We start from the raw sequence: 22,938 nt of genomic DNA, 5'->3' as shown, positions 1-22,938 counted from the left end.
CTTCTTGGCTCCTCCTGGTTCGATAAACCTTGGTTTCTTTCTGAGGGAAAACTTGCTGCTGTGCGCATCATACCTTCCTCTTGGGGTTGCCCAACGAACATGTGAAATACACGCCATCAAGCTCTTTTTCTGGCGCCGTTGCCAGGGAGATCAAGACACGCTGCAAGGGGAGTCTCCACTTCTCAATCTCTTTACTTTGTTTTTGTCTTGCTTAGTTTTATTTACTACTTTGTTTGCTGCACTAAATCAAAATACAAAAAAATTAGTTGCTAGTTTTACTTTACTTGCTATCTTGTTTGATATATCAAAAACACAAAAAAATTAGTTTACTTGCATTTACTTTATCTAGTTTGCTTTATTGTCTTGCACTCTATATTAAAAATACAAAAAAAAAATTAGTTACTTTTGTTACCATGTCTAGCTCTGAACCTGTTACTTCTTCACCTGAAGAATTAGTCTTCACTTTTAAACAAGGGGATGAGGAGAGTTTTAAGGATGCTTGGTCTAGAATTTTTTCTTCTTATCGTAAAACTGAACCTCGAATGACTCTAAGTTTGCTCCTTAGTAATTTTTATTTTGGTCTTATGGTTCGCTATAGATATGCTTTGGATACTTTAGTGGGAGGAGATTTCCTTCATTGCAATGGGGATCAAGCTTTTAATGCCATAAAGAAGTTGGTTGCATCACATGATTCTGCTAATAACTTTGATTCAGTCCTCACTAGCATATATAGTAGATTAAATAATCTCGAGATAAGTACATCTCGCTTGAATGATAACTATTGCCACGTTCGTAATCGTCTTGAACAAATTTTAGTGAACTCTAAACTCTCATTGTGGGATCCTGCTGTTAAAATTGTCATCGGTGATCGAACTCTCCATGCCTATTGTGATATTATGTATGAATTTTGCCTTATGCCTGAAAGTATTTATAAATCTTTGAAACTTTGGGGAGTTGAGGAAGGAGGAGAAGAAATAACTCTCATTGATAACTCTACTATAATTTCTAAAGGAATAGCCGCAGGTGTGCATACAACCATTCTTGGAAGAACAATATCCATTGATTATCTTGTTGTTGAAACAGGAAAACTCACACTCGGAAGATCCCTGCTGAAACTATTGGGAGCAGTCATTGATGTTGGAGAAGGCACTCTGAAATTCACCTCTATACCGGGGGAAACTCATATATTTCCTAAACCAAAGGGAAAGAAAAACAATAAGAAAGGTAAGGGTAAAGCCCAAGGTAATGTTGACACTTCATCCTTCGATAATACTTGATACACACTTTCTGCGCCTAGCTGAAAGGCGTTAAAGAAAAGCGCTTATGGGAGACAACCCATGTTTTTACCTACAGTACTTTGTTTTTATTTTGTGTCTTGGAAGTTGTTTACTACTGTAGCAACCTCTCCTTATCTTAGTTTTGTGTTTTGTTGTGCCAAGTTAAGCCGTTGATAGAAAAGTAAGTACTAGATTTGGATTACTGCACAGTTCCAGATTTCTTTGCTGTCACGAATCTGGGTCCACCTCCCTGTAGGTAACTCAGAAAATTAAGCCAATTTACGTGAATGATCCTCAGATATGTACGTAACTTTCATTCAATTTGAGAATTTTCATCTGAGCAAGTCTGGTGCCATTTTAAAATTCGTCAATACGAACTGTTCTGTTTTGACAGATTCTGCCTTTTATTTCGCATTGCCTCTTTCGCTATGTTGGATGAATTTCTTTGATCCACTAATGTCCAGTAGCATTATGCAATGTCCAGAAGTGTTAAGAATGATTGTGTCACCTCTGAATATGTCAATTTATATTGTGCACTAACCCTCTAATGAGTTGTTTCGAGTTTGGTGTGGAGGAAGTTTTCAAGGATCAAGAGAGGAGTATGATGCAACATGATCAAGGAGAGTGAAAGCTCTAAGCTTGGGGATGCCCCGGTGGTTCACCCCTGCATATATCAAGAAGACTCAAGCGTCTAAGCTTGGGGATGCCCAAGGCATCCCCTTCTTCATCGACAACATTATCAGGTTCCTCCCCTGAAACTATATTTTTATTCCATCACATCTTATGTGCTTTTTCTTGGAGCGTCGGTTTGTTTTTGTTTTTTGTTTTGTTTGAATAAAATGGATCCTAGCATTCACTTTATGGGAGAGAGACACGCTCCGCTGTAGCATATGAACAAGTATGTCCTTAGTTTCTACTCATAGTATTCATGGCGAAGTTTCTCCTTCGTTAAATTGTTATATGGTTGGAATTGGAAAATGATACATGTAGTAATTGCTATAAATGTTTTGGGTAATGTGATACTTGGCAATTGTTGTGCTCATGATTAAGCTCTTGCATCATATGCTTTGCACCCATTAATGAAGAAATACATAGAGCATGCTAAAATTTGGTTTGCATATTTGGTTTCTCTAAGGTCTAGATAATTTCTAGTATTGAGTTTGAACAACAAGGAAGACGGTGTAGAGTCTTATAATGTTTTCAATATGTCTTTTATGTGAGTTTTGCTGCACCGGTTCATCCTTGTGTTTGTTTCAAATAAGCCTTGCTAGCCTAAACCTTGTATCGAGAGGGAATACTTCTCATGCATCCAAAATACTTGAGCCAACCACTATGCCATTTGTGTCCACCATACCTACCTACTACATGGTATTTTCCGCCATTCCAAAGTAAATTGCTTGAGTGCTACCTTTAAAATTCCATCATTCACCTTTGCAATATATAGCTCATGGGACAAATAGCTTAAAAACTATTGTGGTATTGAATATGTAATTATGCACTTTATCTCTTATTAAGTTGCTTGTTGTGCGATAACCATGTTTCTGGGGACGCCATCAACTATTCATTGTTGAATTTCATGTGAGTTGCTATGCATGTTCGTCTTGTCTGAAGTAAGAGAGATCTACCACCATATGGTTAAGCATGCATATGTTAGAGAAGAACATTGGGCCGCTAACTAAAGCCATGCTCCATGGTGGAAGTTTCAGTTTTGGACAACAATCCTCAAATCTCAAATGAGAAAATTATTAATTGTTGTTATATGCTTATGCATAAAAGAGGAGTCCATTATCTGTTGTCTATGTTGTCCCGGTATGGATGTCTAAGTTGAAGAATAATCAATAGCGAGAAATCCAATGCGAGCTTTCTCCTTAGACCTTTGTACAGGCGGCATAGAGGTACCCCTTTGTGACACTTGGTAAAAACAGTGCATTGTGATGATCCGGTAGTCCAAGCTAATTAGGACAAGGTGCGGGCACTATTAGTACGCTATGCATGAGGCTTGCAACTTATAAGATATAATTTACATGATGCATATGCTTTATTACTACCGTTGACAAAATTGTTTCATGTTTTCAAAATCAAAGCTCTAGCACAAATATAGCAATCGATGCTTTTCCTCTATGGAGGACCATTCTTTTACTTTCAATGTTGAGTCAGTTCACCTATCTCTCTCCACCTCAAGAAGCAAACACTTGTGTGAACTGTGCATTGATTCCTACATACTTGCTTATTGCACTGATTATATTACTCTATGTTGACAATATCCATGAGATATACATGTTACAAGTTGAAAGCAACCGCTGAAACTTAATCTTCTTTTGTGTTGCTTCAATGCCTTTACTTTGAATTATTGCTTTATGAGTTAACTCTTATGCAAGACTTATTGATGCTTGTCTTGAAGTGCTATTCATGAAAAGTCTTTGCTATATGATTCACTTGTTTACTCATGTCATATATATTGTTTCGATCGCTGCATTCACTACATATGCTTTACAAATAATATGATCAAGATTATGATGGCATGTCACTCCAGAAATTATCTGTGTTATCGTTTTACCTGCTCGGGACGAGCAGAACTAAGCTTGGGGATGCTGATACGTCTCCGACGTATCGATAATTTCTTATGTTCCATGCCACATTATTGATGTTATCTACATGTTTTATGCACATTTTATGTCATATTCGTGCATTTTCTGGAACTAACCTATTAACAAGATGCCGAAGTGCCGCTTGTTTTTCTGCTGTTTTTGGTTTCAGAAATCCTAGTAAGGAAATATTCTCGGAATTGGACGAAATCAAAGCCCAGGGGCCTATTTTTCCACGAAGCTTCCAGAAGTCCGAAGGAGAGACGAAGAGGGGCCACGGAGGGGCCACACCATAGGGCGGCGCGGCCCCCCCCCCTTGGCCGCGCCGGCCTGTGGTGTGGGGCCCCCGTGCCGCCTCTTGACCTGCCCTTCCGCCTAGAACAAGTCTCCGTGACGAAACCCCCAGGACCGAGAACCACGATACGGAAAACCTTCCAGAGACGCCGCCAACGCCGATCCCATCTCGGGGGATCCAGGAGATCGCCTCCGGCACCCTGCCGGAGAGGGGAATCATCTCCCGGAGGACTCTACGCCGCCATGGTCGCCTCCGGTGTGATGTGTGAGTAGTCTACCCCTGGACTATGGGTCCATAGCAGTAGCTAGATGGTTGTCTTCTCCCTATTGTGCTATCATTGTCGGATCTTGTGAGCTGCCTAACATGATCAAGATCATCTATCTGTAATTCTATATGTTGCGTTTGTTGGGATCCGATGAATAGAGAATACTTGTTATGTTGATTATCAAAGTTATGCTATGTGTTGTTTATGATCTTGCATGCTCTCCGTTACTAGTAGATGCTCTGGCCAAGTAGATGCTTGTAACTCCAAGAGGGAGTACTTATGCTCGATAGTGGGTTCATGCCTGCATTGACACCGGGACAGTGATGAAAGTTCTAAGGTTGTGTTGTCTTGTTGCCACTAGGGATAAAACATTAGTGCTATGTTCAAGGATGTAGTCACTAGTTACATTACGCACCATACTTAATGCAATTGTCTGTTGTTAGCAACTTAATACTTTGGAAGGGGTTAGGATGATAACTTTGAAGGTGGACTTTTTAGGCATAGATGCAGTTGGATGGCGGTCTATGTACTTTGTCGTAATGCCCAATTAAATCTCACTATACTCATCATGATATGTATGTGCATGGTCATGCTCTCTTTATTTGTCAATTGCCCAACTGTAATTTGTTCACCCAACATGCTGTTCGTCTTATGGGAGAGACACCTCTAGTGAACTGTGGACCCCGGTCCAATTCTCTTTACTGAAATACAATCTCTTGCACTTGTTCTACTGTTTTCTGCAAACAATCATCTTCCACACAATACGGTTAATCCTTTGTTACAGCAAGCCGGTGAGATTGACAACCTCACTGTTTCGTTGGGGCAAAGTACTTTGGTTGTGTTGTGCAGGTTCCACGTTGGCGCCGGAATCCCTGGTGTTGCGCCGCACTACATCCCGCTGCCATCAACCTTCAACGTGCTTCTTGGCTCCTCCTGGTTCGATAAACCTTGGTTTCTTTCTGAGGGAAAACTTGCTGCTGTGCGCATCATACCTTCCTCTTGGGGTTGCCCAACGAACGTGTGAAATACACGCCATCATGGAGCTCCAACATATAATTAAAGAGAAAGAATGGTGGTGGTGGTGGTCATTTTGGTGAAGTTTTGTGAGATTTCAAAAAGTGTGTCATCTTCTCTTTATTTCAAAGTCCTCACTTGTCCATTCTATTCTGGTCAACCTAGTCAACTTCAGCAGGGATGGTCAACATGAAGGTTGTTGACCTTGACATGGTCTTGGATGACATGGTCATAGTTGACCAAGTTTGGTTTAGGAAGATTCAAATGCAGGGGGGTAAAGTAGGGAAGATTTTATAAATGGGTCATATGACCATTATCACATGTATGTGAGTTTTGAATTTTCCTTTGATTTGATTCTTGTTTCTTTGATGCAAATGTGTTTGTTTATTATATATAAGTATTCTACAAGCAAGAGATCAAGCAATGGTGGCCTTGGTTGAAGATTTGCAAATTGGGCTAAGTGTATGTGAGTGAAATTTGGGGATTTTCTCACTATGTGATTTCTCTTCATTTGAATTGACTTTGATTGACTCTAATGTGATTCTTATTGGTTTAGAAACATTTTCAAACCAGTGAATCCATTTCAAAAGGTCTTGGTCAAAGATTTGCAAAAATGGCCATAACACATAAGAGGTGATGTGTCAATTTTTATTATTTTTGAAAAGGGTTCACCTTGCTTTACTTGGACATGGGTTAGGGTCAATTTAGGGTTATAATAGGTTGAGAGATGGTTTCCCATCATTTGGTCAAGGTTTTAAGTCATAGGGCAAAAATTGGGTATTATGGCTATGTGCCACATATGCCTCTATGCATAAGTTGCATTTCATTTTAAATTTGACTTGGCTTGACCCATTTGGTGTTGTTGAGTGTTGAAATGGTATATGGAAGTGATACAACCATTCACAACAAGTCCTAGGGTCAATATTCTTAGTTTCCCAAATTTGCTATTTTCTCTCATATGCCTCTATGGCATTTTTAGTTTCTTTTTAATTTCTTTGGAAACCACTTGGAATTGGTTTGAATAGCCTTGGATAAGGTGTGTGAAGGTTTTCCAAACCTCTAAGCAGAGTAGAAAAGCTTAGGGTAAAGTTTTGTAAAAGTAGCCATAGGCACATATACTTCTTTCTTATTTAAAATCCTTTTATTTCATTTTGACTAGGGTGGTGAAAAGAGGGGTGAGGTTTTGGGTTTTGTGGGGTTCACAATGGTTCACCACCATTTAGCATAAATAAAAAAGGTAGAGTTCAAAATTTACCTATTAGGGCTATATGCCCTATATGTCTTTTATTTTATTTTGGGTTTCTCAAAAATAGATCCAAATGATTTTTGGAGAAGATTAGGGTTTAAGGTTTTTCTTATTTGATTTCTTTCTCTTTTATTTTATTTGGTTGGTGATCTTCACTTGATCACTTTAGGGTTTTAGGGTTTAGCACATAAGCATACTAACACTCATCATGGCAAAACACAAGATTTAAACAAGATCTATATGTATCCTACTTAATTAATAAAAGTTTTTGTTGGTTCCAAAATTTGGAACTAGTGAAATTCATTTGTTTTATTTTGAAAATTCTTGGGATGTTACAAACCCTTCCCCCTTAAACAAATCTCGTCCCGAGATTTTAAGAAAAGTTAGGTTCCTAAGAGAGATTGAGCATTTTATTAACAGGAAGACATACTTGGAATGGTCTGGGGTGCTTCCTGAGCTTCAGTGGCAGTCATGTGGTAGAAACGGCCGTTGTTGTTGTTCTGATTCCTTCTTCCGGCAAAGCGGCGCTGTTGCTGAGCAGGTGCTGCGGTATTGGCGGCAATCCTGGCAAGCTTCTTGGGGCACTCATTGGAGAAGTGACCCACAACTCCACACTCATAGCAGTTGACGGTGGACTTGTCTTTGGGAATGACGGGGGTAGCATTGCTTCCAGTCCTTGGGGCAGTATTTGTGTTGTTGTTGTTTCCATGGTTGTTGCTGTTGTTGGGGTGGTTGTTGTTGTTGTGGTTGTTGTTGTTGTTGTTGTTGCCTCCGGTCTTCGGGGGTCCTCCGTTGTTGTTGGTGTAGTTGGGGCGATAACTCTGAGCAGGGGGCTTGTTGTATCTTGGGTTGAATCCTCCAGAGGAGTTATTGCGGTACTTCTGGGTATTGTGGGGCCCATTCTGGTTCATCATTCTGCGCTTGCGGTTCTCATTGGCCTGATGCAGCTTTCCTTCCATCTGTATGGCTGAGTCTACGAGGGCTTCTAAGTCAGCGAACGGAATGTTCACTAACACAGTTTGCATCTCGTCGTGCAGTCCGTTCAGAAATCTTTCCTTTCTCTTCTAATTGGTGTCGGTCTCATCCGGGGCGTACCTTGACAGAGTGAGAAACCTGTCGCGGTATTCCACCACGGACATTCTTCCTTGCTTGAGTTCACGGAACTCGTCTCTCATCTTCTTGATCAGTCCTTGGGGCACATGGTATTTGCTAAACTTCAGCTTGAAGTCTTCCCATGTCATCATCTGTCCCGCATTCATTGCACGGGCACTTGTCCACCAGGCTCTGGCAGGTCCTGACAGATAGTGGGTGGCAAACGATGCCTTTCTGCGGCTTCAACTCCCGCAACTTCGAGGTTGTTCTCCATGGTCTGGAGCCAGTCATCAGCATCGAGGGGCTCTTCAGTCTTGTTGAACATCGGAGGGTTGGTGTGTTGAAAATTCTTCAGCTTCGATCCAGGGTGATCGTGGTTTCCATGGCCTTGGTTGTTCTGAGCTAGTTGTTGCAGTGCAGCAATGTTGGCTTGGCGTTCAGCTCTCTCGACTTCTCGGTCTGCTATCATCGTCTGCAGCAGTTGCATCATGGTATCCTGGGTGGCGTTGCGGGTTGGTGGGGCCATCTAAACATTGATGTAGATGATAAGATGAGAGGGAAATTTCTAGGGTTTGTTTTGTTAAGTTTAAAAAGTTCATAATATTAAAAAAAACTTGAGTAGTGTTGCGGGGGTAAAACCAACAACACTTTTTCATTCATACCAAGCATCATACCTTACAAAGCTAACACACCGTTGGTTTGAAGAACCATTCATCGCTCTACGATACAAGGGGATCCTGATACAACTCACACCTACTATAGTGCTGGGGTGATACTACTCTTCAGGGGGGGGGATTCTTCATCTTCACGGGTGATGTGCTTGGCGAGAGGCGAGGGCGTTGTCCAAATCCCTGCGGGTTTTGTACTGCCTGAAGTCTTGAGGTGCTTCATAGGGGTTCATCTTGGGTTGTGGTGGGGGCATGGTCATCGGTCTTCCCATGGAGTCATGTCTTGGGTAGTAGATGAAACGAGTGCTCTTGATCTTGTCCTCATTTTGTCCACACAGACGGAACATTGCTTCTTGCATAGCTTTGTCTAGTCCTTCCTTCCAAGTGTTTCCCGTTACAGAAAACCAGATGGTTTCCCATACCGGGGCATCAAGCTTCCTTCGTAGATCAGTAGAAACGTCCCACCGAGGTGGTTCTCCTAACTGAGCCTTGAGGGGTATTCCGAAGAACTCGGGATACGGTTGTCCCAGATAGTCCACTAGTTGCTTCAACTCTTTTTCGAACCTTAGTTCTCCTCCGTGACCAAGCTGATAGCACTCCCATTGGTACTTCATCTGTGAGCAATTAGGATAAGTAAGTTAGAGAAGTGTGTCAAAATTTTATGTATTAGTATAAGGGAAAATAGAGCATAACTTTCTTATTTTGAAGCAGATCTCAAGGATAAGAGTGAGAATAAGTTTTTCACAATTATTCAGTTCTTTGGTTTTGAAACTAAGTTTTGCAGACGTCCATTCTAACTAGGGTCTCCTAAGGTCAACAATGGCTCTGATACCAACTTGCCAACACCCGGATTTTTAAGTCCAGATGCCTATTATGCCATTCATCGCAATCCCAGGAATATTGTTTTTGCGAGACATAATAGATTGATATCACAACACATCATTCATTACATACCATAATCGTCTTACAAATAAAGGATCACATGATCCAGTCTCATTACAATAATAGAAGTTCTATTTATTCATTACATAACACATAGCGGAAGCGAAAGTAGCGTAGTAGTAGTCCATCTATTCCACAGGCAACTGTTGATGTCAGGAGTGATCCTAGTTGTCGTAGACGTCCTGCTGTCCTTCTTCCGAGTTCTGGTACTCCTCTTCATAGTCTGGCCATTTGAATAGCCAGGGACACAGCCATGAGTACTTTAAAGTACTCGCAAACTAATACTAAGGTAAATACTATTAACTATAGTAAGGGGGTTCTAAGCTCTAGTTTCATTTGCATAAAGCCAGTTTTATTTCGTAAACACTTTAATAATCAAAAACCTTCATTTGCTCAACTAACTCAAGTGGGAACATTAGTGTCATTCCCACCACTCAGTTGTGATTCAAAGTCAAAGTCACCTTTCAATTCAAATCACAAGGCCCCATTCATATTTTTAGAAAAGTTCTGATGACGGAACAGTATGGCCTTTCCAACTGTCCATAACCGAGGACGCGGCTATTCGAATAGGTTTACTCTGCAGAGGTTGTACACTTGTGCCACAACAATTGCAATAGTTCGTCGAGGTAATCGGCCCTGATTTATCGTACGCGATGCGCGAACTACCAATCCTAACCTTTCATTTACATACTCTAGTATAGGCACCTCTCCCCATGAGCTTGGCCTCCCGGTGAAAACCGCAGTCAACCCGGGAACTGCACAGGGCTTGGGCCGGACATTCACCTCATTTCACGTCATTTCACATCACTTCACCAGTACGGAGGCAGCCTCAAGCATAACCCCTATGACGCTTGTTCAGAGGGAACCCATACTAAAATACATAAGTTTCCAGCTAAGCCTTACCCAGATTCAGGTATTGTGGGGGTACTTGTAAAATTGGAATGGTATCGCATCCGAACCCAACCATCAGTGTTTTTGATAAAATTCACCAAGTCATTCACCAGTCATATTCACCTTCAAAATCTCTCAATAGAATGACTCATCATTCCAAGGTTTTCAAAGTCATTTCAATTCACAAGTTCCCAACTAGAGTAGTCACTTTCAATATTGAGCACTAGCCACTAGTTATGAGGGTGCTAAGTATCTTGGAGCTTGCTAGGCTAAGTGTGATTCTCTTGTACTACTCTATAACTCCACTAAGTGAATCATAAATCAAAAAAAAGTAACTTGGATAAATAAAATCAAATAAAGCTTGTAAGGTAAAAACTTGGGATAGGTTCATAAAGTAAAATGTAATGGTGCCTTGCTCTTGTAGAGCTTTGCACAAGGGAACCTTGCAAGAGTGTTAGCTTGCCTTGATTGGTGATGTGATCAAAGTTTTCTTGCTCTTCCTCTTGGTAGAAGACCTCTTCCTCTTGATAGTCTCCGGTACTAGCGTCTATAAACGAATACGAGGATACAATCACCAAACAACACTTAAGTAATCTTAATTAGCCTTATTGGCTCACACACAAAGGATCTAGCATCCCTACTTAACATTTATCAACAATTATTCTAGGGTTTCCTTTTTTAACAATTTGGAAAATAATTTCCTCTCATTGAAAATTGGAAATGGGGTTTATCTTTGGTTTGGAGAAATAATTTCCTCTCATTGAATTCTTCTTAAGATTTAATTTCTCTTATGAATAATATATGACCTAGGTTGACCAAAGTCAACCTCTTCATACTTATCATTTGAGAAAATGCTTTAAATGAGGTTCTCTACCTCATGCAATTTAATACTAGCATGGTAGTGATTTAATGCCACCAAATAATTCAATATGAGATTATTAGACCATGGTCACTACCTCATGTTGAATTACTTGAGAACAAGATTTAAATGAGAGGAATACCTCTCATATGATTTAACACATAGTTGTAACTAATTTAAAAACTACTATTGAGGTGATTTAATATTCTCAATAACCAGGGATGATCCCATGTTGACCAAGGTCAACACTTCACACTTAGTATTTGAGAAAATGGGTTTAAATGAGATTCATCATCTCATGTGATTTAAATCACTAGTGCAATTTAAATACTATGTTGATTTAAATTCTACAAGTGGGCAAGTATGAGCCTAAGCATTTAAAGGTCTACACATTACTTCATCACTTGTGAGAATGATTTAAATGAGGTGCTACACCTCATTGGTTTAAATTCTAAAATTTGGATATATTTTAAATGGGCTAGTATTGACTACATAGCCAATATTTTGATTCTAGCCCATGATCATGTACAGAACACCTATCATCTTTTTACATAGTAAAATAGGGTTTGTTAAAAGTGAATTATTGCAATTGGATTCACTTCAAAATTCAAAGTGGTTGATTTTTAAGATTTATTTGAATACTGAAAAGTCTCTGTTTTGTTAATTTTGCTATTCAAATTCTACCCAAGATATGGGGTTGAATCCAGTGGGGTTAGTTAGAGCAAAACATAAGCTTTCCAGAACATTTGGATTTGCTAAATTTGAGTTTGTAGAATTTGAACTATTTAATTTATAGGACAGACCAGTATTGAATTTAAACCACAAAAGAAATAAACGAGTTTGAATTCTGGGCTTTAGGCGGGAAAGTAAACGGGCTAAACAGACTAAACAGACTGGGCCGGCCCACTAGTGCTGACCACGCCGCGGGCCAACTGACAGGGTGGGGCCTGCGTGTCAGTCTCACTTTAACTCCGAATCGGTACCTGGCAACGTCGACCGTCGGATTAGAATTGAATCGGGCGGTGGGGGATCGTCGTCCACGTCGGGGGAGGAGGCTTGCTGCGCCGGCGAGGTAGGGGGTCGGCGGCGCGACGGAGGTTCCCGCGGGGCTCTGGCTGGTGTGGGCGTCGTTGTCGAGGACGAGGAAACTCCTGGTACCGTCGGCGAGGCGTGGGGTGGACTAATTTGACGACGGTGATGAGCTACTGTGGCGGCGGATTCCGATCAAATTCCGGCGGTGGTGAGCGTGATTGGCTTGGAGAAGAGGTGGAGGAGATCGAGGAGAGGGAGTGGAGCAGGAATGGTGTGGGAAAGGAAGGGCGAGGTGGTCTCTATTTATAGGACGGGAGGTGACCGTGGGGTGCTGTGGAGGTCGACGGTGGCGCCGGCGATTCAGGACGCGAAGGGGCAAGGCGATGGGGGCGTCGTGTAGGCGTCGGCTAGGAGAAGCTATCGCGCGTGAAGGGACGGCCAGGGGAGGACAGGGGCGTGCGGTATCATCGCCGTCCTTGCGGTACCGGCGCGGCAGAGGTGCGATCATGGCGACGGCTAGGGCTCTCCCGCATGCCAGTAGGGTTGTCCAGGGGCTAGCTGGTAGTGTAGGGATGGCGCGTGCAAGAGGGCAAAGCGAGGGGAGGACGAGAGGCTCCAGGCGACGACGTGTACTGCGGCGTCCAGAGTGTCGTCGGGGCGCGCTCACCGCGTGCGCTGGCAAGGTTTGGACACGGGCGTTCTGGGCAATGCCGTGCAGTGGTGATCGAGTGATTGGTACAGGCTTGGTCCTTATGCATCAGAGATGCTCGCAGACATGAAGAAACGACGAGGGAGAGGCCAGGGAGAGGAGTGCACAAGGGTGGCCGGCATGGCCACGGCATGCATAGTTTTAGGGTTTTCTTCTCCCTCTCTCTTACTTTAATCGATCAAGGAGGTACTGGGAGGATGCAGGGGTCCTAGAACTAGCTAATGATCACAAGTTTAAAGTGGTTTAGGCCAAAATCCAGTGTGTAAAAGGGTGTGTGCAATTTCTGAAATGATGTCTGCCAAGTGTTTGTATAAATGGCCGCATGAGAAAAAGTTTTGAATTTTGAGAATCTTTTTGGTGGAGCTCCAACATATAATTAAAGAGAAAGAATGGTGGTGGTGGTGGTCATTTTGGTGAAGTTTTGTGAGATTTCAAAAAGTGTGTCATCTTCTCTTTATTTCAAAGTCCTCACTTGTCCATTCTATTCTGGTCAACCTAGTCAACTTCAGCAGGGATGGTCAACATGAAGGTTGTTGACCTTGACATGGTCTTGGATGACATGGTCATAGTTGACCAAGTTTGGTTTAGGAAGATTCAAATGCAGGGGGGTAAAGTAGGGAAGATTTTATAAATGGGTCATATGACCATTATCACATGTATGTGAGTTTTGAATTTTCCTTTGATTTGATTCTTGTTTCTTTGATGCAAATGTGTTTGTTTATTATATATAAGTATTCTACAAGCAAGAGATCAAGCAATGGTGGCCTTGGTTGAAGATTTGCAAATTGGGCTAAGTGTATGTGAGTGAAATTTGGGGATTTTCTCACTATGTGATTTCTCTTCATTTGAATTGACTTTGATTGACTCTAATGTGATTCTTATTGGTTTAGAAACATTTTCAAACCAGTGAATCCATTTCAAAAGGTCTTGGTCAAAGATTTGCAAAAATGGCCATAACACATAAGAGGTGATGTGTCAATTTTTATTATTTTTGAAAAGGGTTCACCTTGCTTTACTTGGACATGGGTTAGGGTCAATTTAGGGTTATAATAGGTTGAGAGATGGTTTCCCATCATTTGGTCAAGGTTTTAAGTCATAGGGCAAAAATTGGGTATTATGGCTATGTGCCACATATGCCTCTATGCATAAGTTGCATTTCATTTTAAATTTGACTTGGCTTGACCCATTTGGTGTTGTTGAGTGTTGAAATGGTATATGGAAGTGATCCAACCATTCACAACAAGTCCTAGGGTCAATATTCTTAGTTTCCCAAATTTGCTATTTTCTCTCATATGCCTCTATGGCATTTTTAGTTTCTTTTTAATTTCTTTGGAAACCACTTGGAATTGGTTTGAATAGCCTTGGATAAGGTGTGTGAAGGTTTTCCAAACCTCTAAGCAGAGTAGAAAAGCTTAGGGTAAAGTTTTGTAAAAGTAGCCATAGGCACATATACTTCTTTCTTATTTAAAATCCTTTTATTTCATTTTGACTAGGGTGGTGAAAAGAGGGGTGAGGTTTTGGGTTTTGTGGGGTTCACAATGGTTCACCACCATTTAGCATAAATAAAAAAGGTAGAGTTCAAAATTTACCTATTAGGGCTATATGCCCCTATATGTCTTTTATTTTATTTTGGGTTTCTCAAAAATAGATCCAAATGATTTTTGGAGAAGATTAGGGTTTAAGGTTTTTCTTATTTGATTTCTTTCTCTTTTATTTTATTTGGTTGGTGATCTTCACTTGATCACTTTAGGGTTTTAGGGTTTAGCACATAAGCATACTAACACTCATCATGGCAAAACACAAGATTTAAACAAGATCTATATGTATCCTACTTAATTAATAAAAGTTTTTGTTGGTTCCAAAATTTGGAACTAGTGAAATTCATTTGTTTTATTTTGAAAATTCTTGGGATGTTACAGTCTGGGCCAACTGCTTGCCTAACTCGAAGCAACTCCGCTGAAGTCGTATGGACTGAGGAACCATGGCGAACCAAATCTAATCTACGCATAAATGGATTGCCTCGAGCAGATTTTTGGAGGAGGCAAGAAACGGCAACGAGGTGTGGTGGATGTAGAGTTCGCCAGCTGAGGGCCTTGTCTAGCTGGGCGCGGCCACGAGCGGGGCCTTCTTCTACGATGGATCAATGCTGCTCGGGGCTAGGCCATCCCGAGGGGTAGGTTGCCCTTCTGCGATGGCCGGAGAAAGCTTGGAGTTGTGTTTTGGGGACGAAGAGCAGACTTGGGCTTGACCCTAAGCTGAAGGTGGGCTGGTGCCCGGTCATGGGCTGTGCCAACAAAAGCTCGCCCTCCTCCGCTCAACAAACAAAAAAAGAAATTGTTGTAAAAAAACCTGAAAAGAAAAACTTTACCCCATCCTAGAAAATTTACGCTGACTCAAGAAAATTCCACAAATTGAATTTTGGGCTATTGGTAAGCCTAAGCCTTGGTGCAGCTAGGATGTGTTCAATTACACATTTAGGCATTTAGCAATAATGTGTTATGTCTAAACAATATTTATTTTCGGTCTAGCTAGAACCTTTGTTTTCATAATGAGGTAAGGGTAGCCCTTTGAAGAGTACGGATTTTTGTAGGAGTAGTACATATGTTAAAAGACCTCTCTATGTTTTGAAATGTAAGACCGTACGAGGCTGTCGAACATGCTTATAATAAATCATTTACAAGTTTTACAGTGGTTGGCATTTTTAATAATCGTCCATCCAGCCCGATCTAACGGTGGTAATTAGATGGAACCAAATTGACGGAACTAAAAGTGTGGGACCGAAACCAAAATATGTAGGACCGGAACCTCTGATATATTTTACGAAAGTAATAAAAAACGAGTGTTCTTTTAAGCGGCCAATTATCAGATGGGAATGCACGAATCTTAAAGTCATGTCATGGAGAAGAGCAACGAGTAGCCCCACGTCGTCTGACTTCTCCCCGGCGATCCCCCGCCCGACCGACAGCCCGCCCGCCGCCGCTACTGCTGATGGAGAAATGGCGTCCTCTCAGGCGTTCGACCTCTGAGCTCTTCTTCCCGGTGAGCCCCCGCCCGCCCGACAGCCCGTCGTCGCTGCAGCCGACGACGATATGGCGTCCTCTCAGGCGCTTGTCGTCTGAGCTCTTCTCCACAGCGATCCCCTGACTACCGGACATCCCCACGACAGCCTGCACGCCGCCGCTGCTGACGGCGAGATGGCGTCCCGCATCGCCTCTTGCCTCCTCCGCCGCTCTGGCCCTGTAAGCCCCCTCCCTCCCCATCTCTCCGATTTGATGTGGGCAGCGCGTGTGATTCTGCAATTTTGGGGAAAGCCGATTTTGCACTATTCTACCTTTTGGACCATGTTAAACCATTTCTCAGGAATATGCCTGATCTTTTCCCCAGTATTCGTGACCGGCTGTTTGACAATCCTCCGTGAACTCACCATTACAGTGAGCAAGACTATAACTTCCTAAGAGATTGGGGCAGTGTTGGATATCATATAAATTCATAGAAGCCTAAAACTAGAAGTTGCTATATCAAAGGTGAAGATTCAAACGAAGGTTGAGTACGGGGCCATTTGATGTCCCGATGATTGACTCGGTAGGAGGTAATCTCTTAGCATCTTGTAGTTATTTGGTTACATTTTAAAGCATGACTGAATCTGAATATATCGATGATGAAGTAGCCAAAAAATAGGAACACACGATGTTGCATGATAGCTTGGGCAAAGAGTTGAATGAATTAAACAAACAACCAGAGAAAAAGGAGGTATGAATTATCTTCTTACTCTTGTATTCTGATTATGCTTGACAAGAACCTTACAACAACTTTTCCCAAATACTTCGAAGTCTGAGATGAAAGGGTACGAACATGATACCCTGTCATTTAAGCAGCACTTCAGTAAAAAAAAGTTATGGAGCTCCAAGAAAAGAAAGGCGGTATACATGTTTGTCATAACATCTTCACAGTAGCACAGGTCAATAATGCTTTTTCATTATGTGTTCTTATAAATTTCACAATTTAGTACATGTTAGTCATAAAATACCGGAACTGCAGATTCTAGAATTCAAGAATAAAAAGGAGAAGTATTGTCTGTCCTCCTATCTAATTGCTTGTTTTCTTATTGTAGATCTCAGGCTTCATAACTTTGGAACATTCCTTTGGATTCCTGTGTTGATTCCTCACCTTTGCTTGTGCTGAACAATGGGATGATGAACATATATATTGGATCTCCTTCACAACTACTTCTGTGCATTGATGGTTACAGGTGAGTTTTTCTTCCTTGTCCTTAGTCATTGTTTATTTTATTGATCTGATTTTATTGGAATGCTAAACCATCATCAATCTAGTCTGCCTGTATGCTCTCATGCTGTTCTCCTTGATAGGGTTACTTTTAATTTGATTCAGTAAGACATCAGATATGATCTAACATATATGTACTGAAACTTGCTCCCAATTATTTTACGTTGACGACGCTGAAGTACCACACGACAAGAAACCCCTGGCGCAGAAAGGAAGCCCCGACGTATCGAAGCAAAAGGAAGTGCTATGTTGGTGAAGAACTACTCGGATTAGCATAGGGAGCAGTGGAAGAGAGGCAGGAACGATAAGAAGATCAAGAAGTAGTAATTTTTTTTGCTAGGGCTTGAAACACTACCAAATTCCTGTGTTGTACCATGATAATTTCAGATATAGCGGAAGAAAGAAATGTATTGACAGATTGTAACAGTATAGATTCAACAACCATTTTTCTTGTATCAGGTTTTGCCAGAGAGGCTGCTTAAGCTAACTGCTTCAGTTGAATTGCCGCTGTGCTTGTTAATTCAGAGCCTGTGACTTTTGTGAGCTGCAAACTTTAAATGTTCTTCCCTCGATGAATTTGCACACACAATGTACCATCGACAAATGAAAATTTCAAAAGTTTTCAATTCATCAACACGAAAAGTTTACCAGCTTTACATACATCTGAAGCCTCCAAAGTCTGTTAGCTACATCACCTACTCACTATTGTATCAACGCAAAATTACAACAATTATACAAATTTGGGACTCTTGTGCACCAAAACTGGCGAAATCTTCATACCATCTCCAACCGTAAGGCGGGTTACTGCTCTGAATATTGCCGCCGTCTCCTGGTCAGATGGAGTCATCAGTCCCTGCCAAGGCTTGGTCTCGTCCACCCATGCCAACCACAGCCAGCGGAGCCAAAGAAAAGGGTACGTCCTTGGGTGGCAAGATCAGCAATGCCAAGGCCCCCAAAACCCTTTGGACGGCAGACTTTACACTGCAACTATAAAAAAATAATAGGAATTGTAAGCCACACGATTATAGCAGAATAACTGTGATAAAACTATTGCTTCTGGAACATGACTCTACAGTACTATAGCTAGAGACATGTTATGCTTTAATGAAATAGCCATTTCATAATAACTCTAGCAGTGTAATGTTTCTTGAACATTTTATCGGAACTCCCAAATCTCCCCAGCCACAAATCATCTGCTATATCCCCTTCTCTCTACTTAGATGTTTCTAGTAAGATATCACAATTAGACAGACACTAACAATGCCAAGTATCCTAAACATGAGAAGTGACAACACCATAACGAAACCAATTTAAGAAGATTCTCTGTTGACCCACTCATGCAACTCACGGCCCTTTAAGTAAGCATCTACTTATTTTCTAACCATTAGTAAAACAGAATATGATCCATGAGGATTTAGAAGTTGTATCGTGGCATACATGGTTGTTCAGCACACTCTAATCGGTGACAATCTTGATTCTTTCGATTCAAACCAAGCGCCTCCTGCACAACAATCCTACTCTACTGAGATCCAACAATTGAAATCTGTGTGAGCAAGAACATGCTCCAGCCAAGTAATTTCTTTTATATGGCGTACCAAAAACTTTGAGTATTAAAAATCTGAGACATAATAGCGAGGATCACACTTGAAATGCACCTGTCATAGAGGTTCTCGCAGCTTGTTGTCCTACACAACAGAAACAATAATTAATGCCATGCACCATATTGATACAAACTAACAATTAAAAATTTTACCACAGTACAAGGATAAAGCCAAAAAGATTGAGAGAATGACATTTGCTAGTAATGGATATCTGGGTAAAAAAAAGTAGGATAAAAACAGAGCAATATACTGGATAAAAAGTAATGTAACAAGCAAGGATGGTCTCTAAAGTATTGTAGTCCGGTTCTCTCATGTATATCTATTACTCCTGCAATTATCTATTTTGAGAAAAAAGATGGTTTACATAAACAACTCATGACTAATAACCCAAGCGAAATACTCACTGAATTTATATGATATCCAACACTGTCCCAATATCTTAAGAAGTTATAGTCTTACTCACTGCAATGATGAGTTCATGGAGGATTGTCAAACAGTCGGTCATGAATACTGGGAAAAAATCAAGCATGTTCCTGAGAAATGGTTTAACGTGATCCAAAAGGTAGAATTTTCCTTCCGTAATACAAGTTGCAATACGGAGTATTATAGAAATACAAGTCACTAATGACAACCAATCCTAGTCTACATAGATCTAGCTAATACTAGTATCATGATGCACCTGACCTGAGTAAAGATAGCTATGATGTCCAATTGATACAGTACCTATAATTTTGATTATAAATGGTGACAACCCATGACAATAGGATCAATAAACAACTAAACTTCCAGCAAAATTACCTCCCTGACAATAGCCGCATTCCCCTTTTGATCTTGGATTCAATTGCCAAATTTTATTCATATTTCCATCGGTTCTGAGCTAAAACTACCAACTAAAAACACTAACATGGATAATAGCATTAGCACCATGCAGTGATTATCAAGCAATTTCTAAGCTGCAAAACGGAACTGCTAATTAGGTTAAATTTAGCAGCCACGTACGAAGGTCATGTCATGCAATTCAATACATTTAGGCTAGCAGGAGAGGTCCTCAGTTCTATGGGGCATTGTGGATACTTGCACTGCCAAGTTCATACGTGTTCTAGTTACAGAAGTCCTCCTAATAGTAAGAAGATCTTGAAGTAGTGATAGTAAGGCAATTCTGACACCAGAATTGATCTTATTTGAACTGAAATGTATGGGCTTGCGATGCATCACGAATTCATCAGATTCAACCTACATACAATCTTTTTTTACACTTACCCTTGGCTGTCGGCTGTGACGGAGGGAGGGGGCAGCAGCGGCGTCTGGCGGCTGCGACGGAGGGAGGGGGCGGCGGCGGCGGCTCGCGTCGGCGATGGAGGAGATGGGCTGGCCGTGGTGGCTGGCGGCTGCGATGGAGGAGAGGGGGCCGCGGCTCGTGTCTGCGACGGAGGGAGGGGCGGCGGCGGCGGGCGTCTGCGAGAGAGGAGAGGCAGTGGCTGCTGCGTGTGCTGTGTGCAATTGGGAGATCAAGCACGATTGATGATCTTCCTTTTTCCTTGATTTCTTTCTTGACTATGATTTCACAAGTTGACCTTCAAAACGTTCATTTAGAATTGTTGAAGTATTATAGAAGTTAGGCACCGATTTAATCAATGGCTACGAAAATTTACATTAGACGGAACCCAGATCCAATTAGACGGAGCTAAAGTTCCGTGCCAATCACCGTAAAAGAGCTCTAAATCATTTTGTTTTTGCCAATTTTTGCTATGTTAATTACTTGTCTGTTTATGAATGTATGGCGGATATTGGCCATCTGGGCAAGTGGACATGATGTACGAAGCATTGTTTCATACTTAGAAAAAGTCATATTTCTCATTTTAAAAATTAAATCTGTTTTCACATAGACCATTGAGTAGAAACTTATGTCTATGTGTAGAATAATTTGACCATTTGCCGTAAATCACAAAATTTACTTCTGCAACACAGGTAGTGTAACTTGCAAGCTTTTAGTGTGATAACCCATTTTAAAAAATTGCACGGATGGCTAGAAATACGTTATATGTGTGATTTCTTTTTCATAACTGAGAACTTAGAGTATCTCCACTGGGCTCCAGCATAGCCGTTTTAGGGCCCATATGAGGGCGCCGGCGGTAAAACTAAAATAGGGGGCTGCCAGGGCCCCTATACAAAAAAAAATTAAAATTTAAAAATATAACAAAATTCGAAGAAAAGGTAAATTTATTGATAGTTTGGCCATATTTAGATGATATTTGTATAAATTTAAAAACATAGGTTAAAAGAACTAGTAAATGGGGCGACACGCCCTAGCCCTAGGCGGCGGTACATTGCCGCCGCGTAGTCCTCGTTGTCGTCGGGCTCCTCCTCCTTCGGCTGCGGGAGGTAGCTGTTGCAGCCCTGGCCGGCGTCGCCGCGCCTCCCGCGCGGCCTGCTGGACGGGCCAGCCTCGTTGTCGTCGAGGTTGATGACGAGACCGAGGCGACGGCGGCGCTCCTCCTCAGCGTGTCAGTGGTCCGCTGCGCTCCACGCCTCGACAAACTCGTCCGTCGCCGCGAAGGATTCTAGCTGGGCTTGGCATAGCCCAGGGAACTCCTCCGGGCTGTCGTCCGCCTTGACGATGGACGCCGCCGCCTTGTATTCCGGCAGTGGCGTCCACTCACGCTGGCGTGGCGGAGATGGCTTGCATATGACGAGGACGCCGCCGCTCCCACCATGGTCGCGCCTGCGAGAAGGAGCAGCCTCCACCGACTCATCCTTCACCATTGCCAGGAACCTTGGCGACGGTGTGTTGTAGGGTGAATACCTCGACGAGGACCCGCGCGAGGAAGAGGAGGAGGAGCGCGACAAGGAGATGGACTGGCACCGCGCCTCCCACTGGCTGTCGTTGCCTCGCGGCGCCGCCGGCTGCAAGTGACGTGGCGGCATCTGCAGCGATGGGTCGTTCCCGTTGGCGATGTAGCGGACCCACGCGAGGATCCTCCCGGGCGCGCTCCACCACCGTCGCCATCCACTGATGTTGTGGTTGGCTGGCGGGTCGCCATTGCCGTCATAGGTAGCGAGGCGATCAGCGCACTGCCGCACGAAGAAGACCGTCAACGCGTCGTCGTTGTCCGGCGACCACTGCGGGTCGTTCCTCTCCTCCGTCGTCAGGTGATCCCAGAAATGGTCGTAGATGGCCACCGTCCGCTCAGGCCCCGTCGGCATAGGCGGGATCGGCAAGCCGCCGCGGCTGAGCGCCCACTCCCCCGGACAGCGCATGTCCGGCGGGACGGGGTAGCATGCGTCCCATAGGGCGCGTGCCTCGATGACGTGCAGGGACCGGTGGCCAAGCCATTGGCGGCGGCGCATGCTCTCTCTTGGTCTTTGTGGTCCATGGCTAGGGGAGCTGGAGGATGATGCGGGGGAGGTTTTGGAGGAGGAGAGGGCGAGAGGTGGAATGTGCGGCGAGGGAGGCGCGCGGTGGTTTATATAGTGCGGAGGAAGCCCGTTGGCGGGCATTAACGCCGCCGCTGAAGACGAGCAAGCGGCGATGGAGATGAGCAGGCGCATTAACGCCGACTCGATACGGAAAGCGAGCAAGCAAGCAGCCTTTGACCGCCGCTGAAGCGACTCGATGTCCACAGCATGCAGGTGTTTTCCGCGACTTTCGTGTCGTTTCCGCCGCCGGCGTCCCCGCTAGCCTTCCTTCCTACTAGGTTCGGTCTGAGGCGCCAGATGCAAAATTGGGCTGCGCCGGCTAAAAACATTTTTGAGGCCCCCGGCTGGGCAAGAATTTAGGCGCCGAGTGGAGATGCTCTTAAGAAGGCAGATCTTCTCCATCTCGTGTGTATTATCTCAAATATTTTATAGAGATAGAGATAGTATTTTTAAGGAAACAGACCAGAAATCTTCCACCTTCCCCAGTCCTCCCTTCCCACGGCATTGCTAGAGGAGGTCGACGGCGAGTCAGCGAGGATGCTAAGATGCGATGTTATGCTCACAGCTAGGCCGCCTAGTCGACACGCTGGAGTGAGAATTGGTTTGAGCTTCAAAGGTGCGTGCTTTATATGTGAATGAAGCCATTCTTACCGATATGGAAATCACGCGCTTTGTTACGAAATCTCGAGTCAAGGTGTCTTTGGGGATGCGCGGAAGAGGATAGGTACGGTACAAGGTCTTTCTCTAACAAAAGTGTGTGT

At 42.9% G+C, this 22,938-nt stretch overlaps 2 long non-coding RNA genes across 12 annotated transcripts; one reads left to right on the top strand and one right to left on the bottom strand.

Moving 5' to 3' along the window:
* Positions 1–15,777: 15,777 nt before the first annotated feature.
* Positions 15,778–17,701, top strand: LOC127326212 (uncharacterized). Of its 6 annotated transcripts, none has more exons than XR_007867695.2 (4): positions 15,778–16,114; positions 16,260–16,464; positions 16,543–17,124; positions 17,339–17,701. It is a non-coding gene; the product is annotated as an uncharacterized lncRNA (long non-coding RNA). The 6 variants fall into 6 exon arrangements; XR_007867694.2 differs by having other exon boundaries at positions 16,260–16,625; positions 16,706–17,124; XR_011748558.1 differs by having other exon boundaries at positions 16,260–16,833; positions 16,994–17,124.
* A 62-nt stretch (positions 17,702–17,763) lies between these two features.
* Positions 17,764–20,337, bottom strand: LOC127326211 (uncharacterized). Of its 6 annotated transcripts, XR_011748560.1 has the most exons (5): positions 20,021–20,337; positions 19,165–19,222; positions 18,815–18,844; positions 18,597–18,681; positions 17,764–18,146 (listed from the first exon to the last, which is right to left on the bottom strand). It is a non-coding gene; the product is annotated as an uncharacterized lncRNA (long non-coding RNA). The 6 variants fall into 6 exon arrangements; XR_007867688.2 differs by lacking the exon at positions 19,165–19,222 and having other exon boundaries at positions 18,597–18,673; positions 18,755–18,844; XR_011748559.1 differs by lacking the exon at positions 19,165–19,222 and having other exon boundaries at positions 18,597–18,660; positions 18,755–18,844.
* Between the last annotated feature and the right edge of the window lie 2,601 nt (positions 20,338–22,938).

Source organism: Lolium perenne, chromosome 7 (genome assembly GCF_019359855.2).
Source record: "Lolium perenne isolate Kyuss_39 chromosome 7, Kyuss_2.0, whole genome shotgun sequence".
NCBI classification, from domain to species: domain Eukaryota; kingdom Viridiplantae; phylum Streptophyta; class Magnoliopsida; order Poales; family Poaceae; genus Lolium; species Lolium perenne.
Note: the sequence above shows the minus strand (reverse complement) of the source record. Positions and strands in the feature narration are given on the sequence as shown.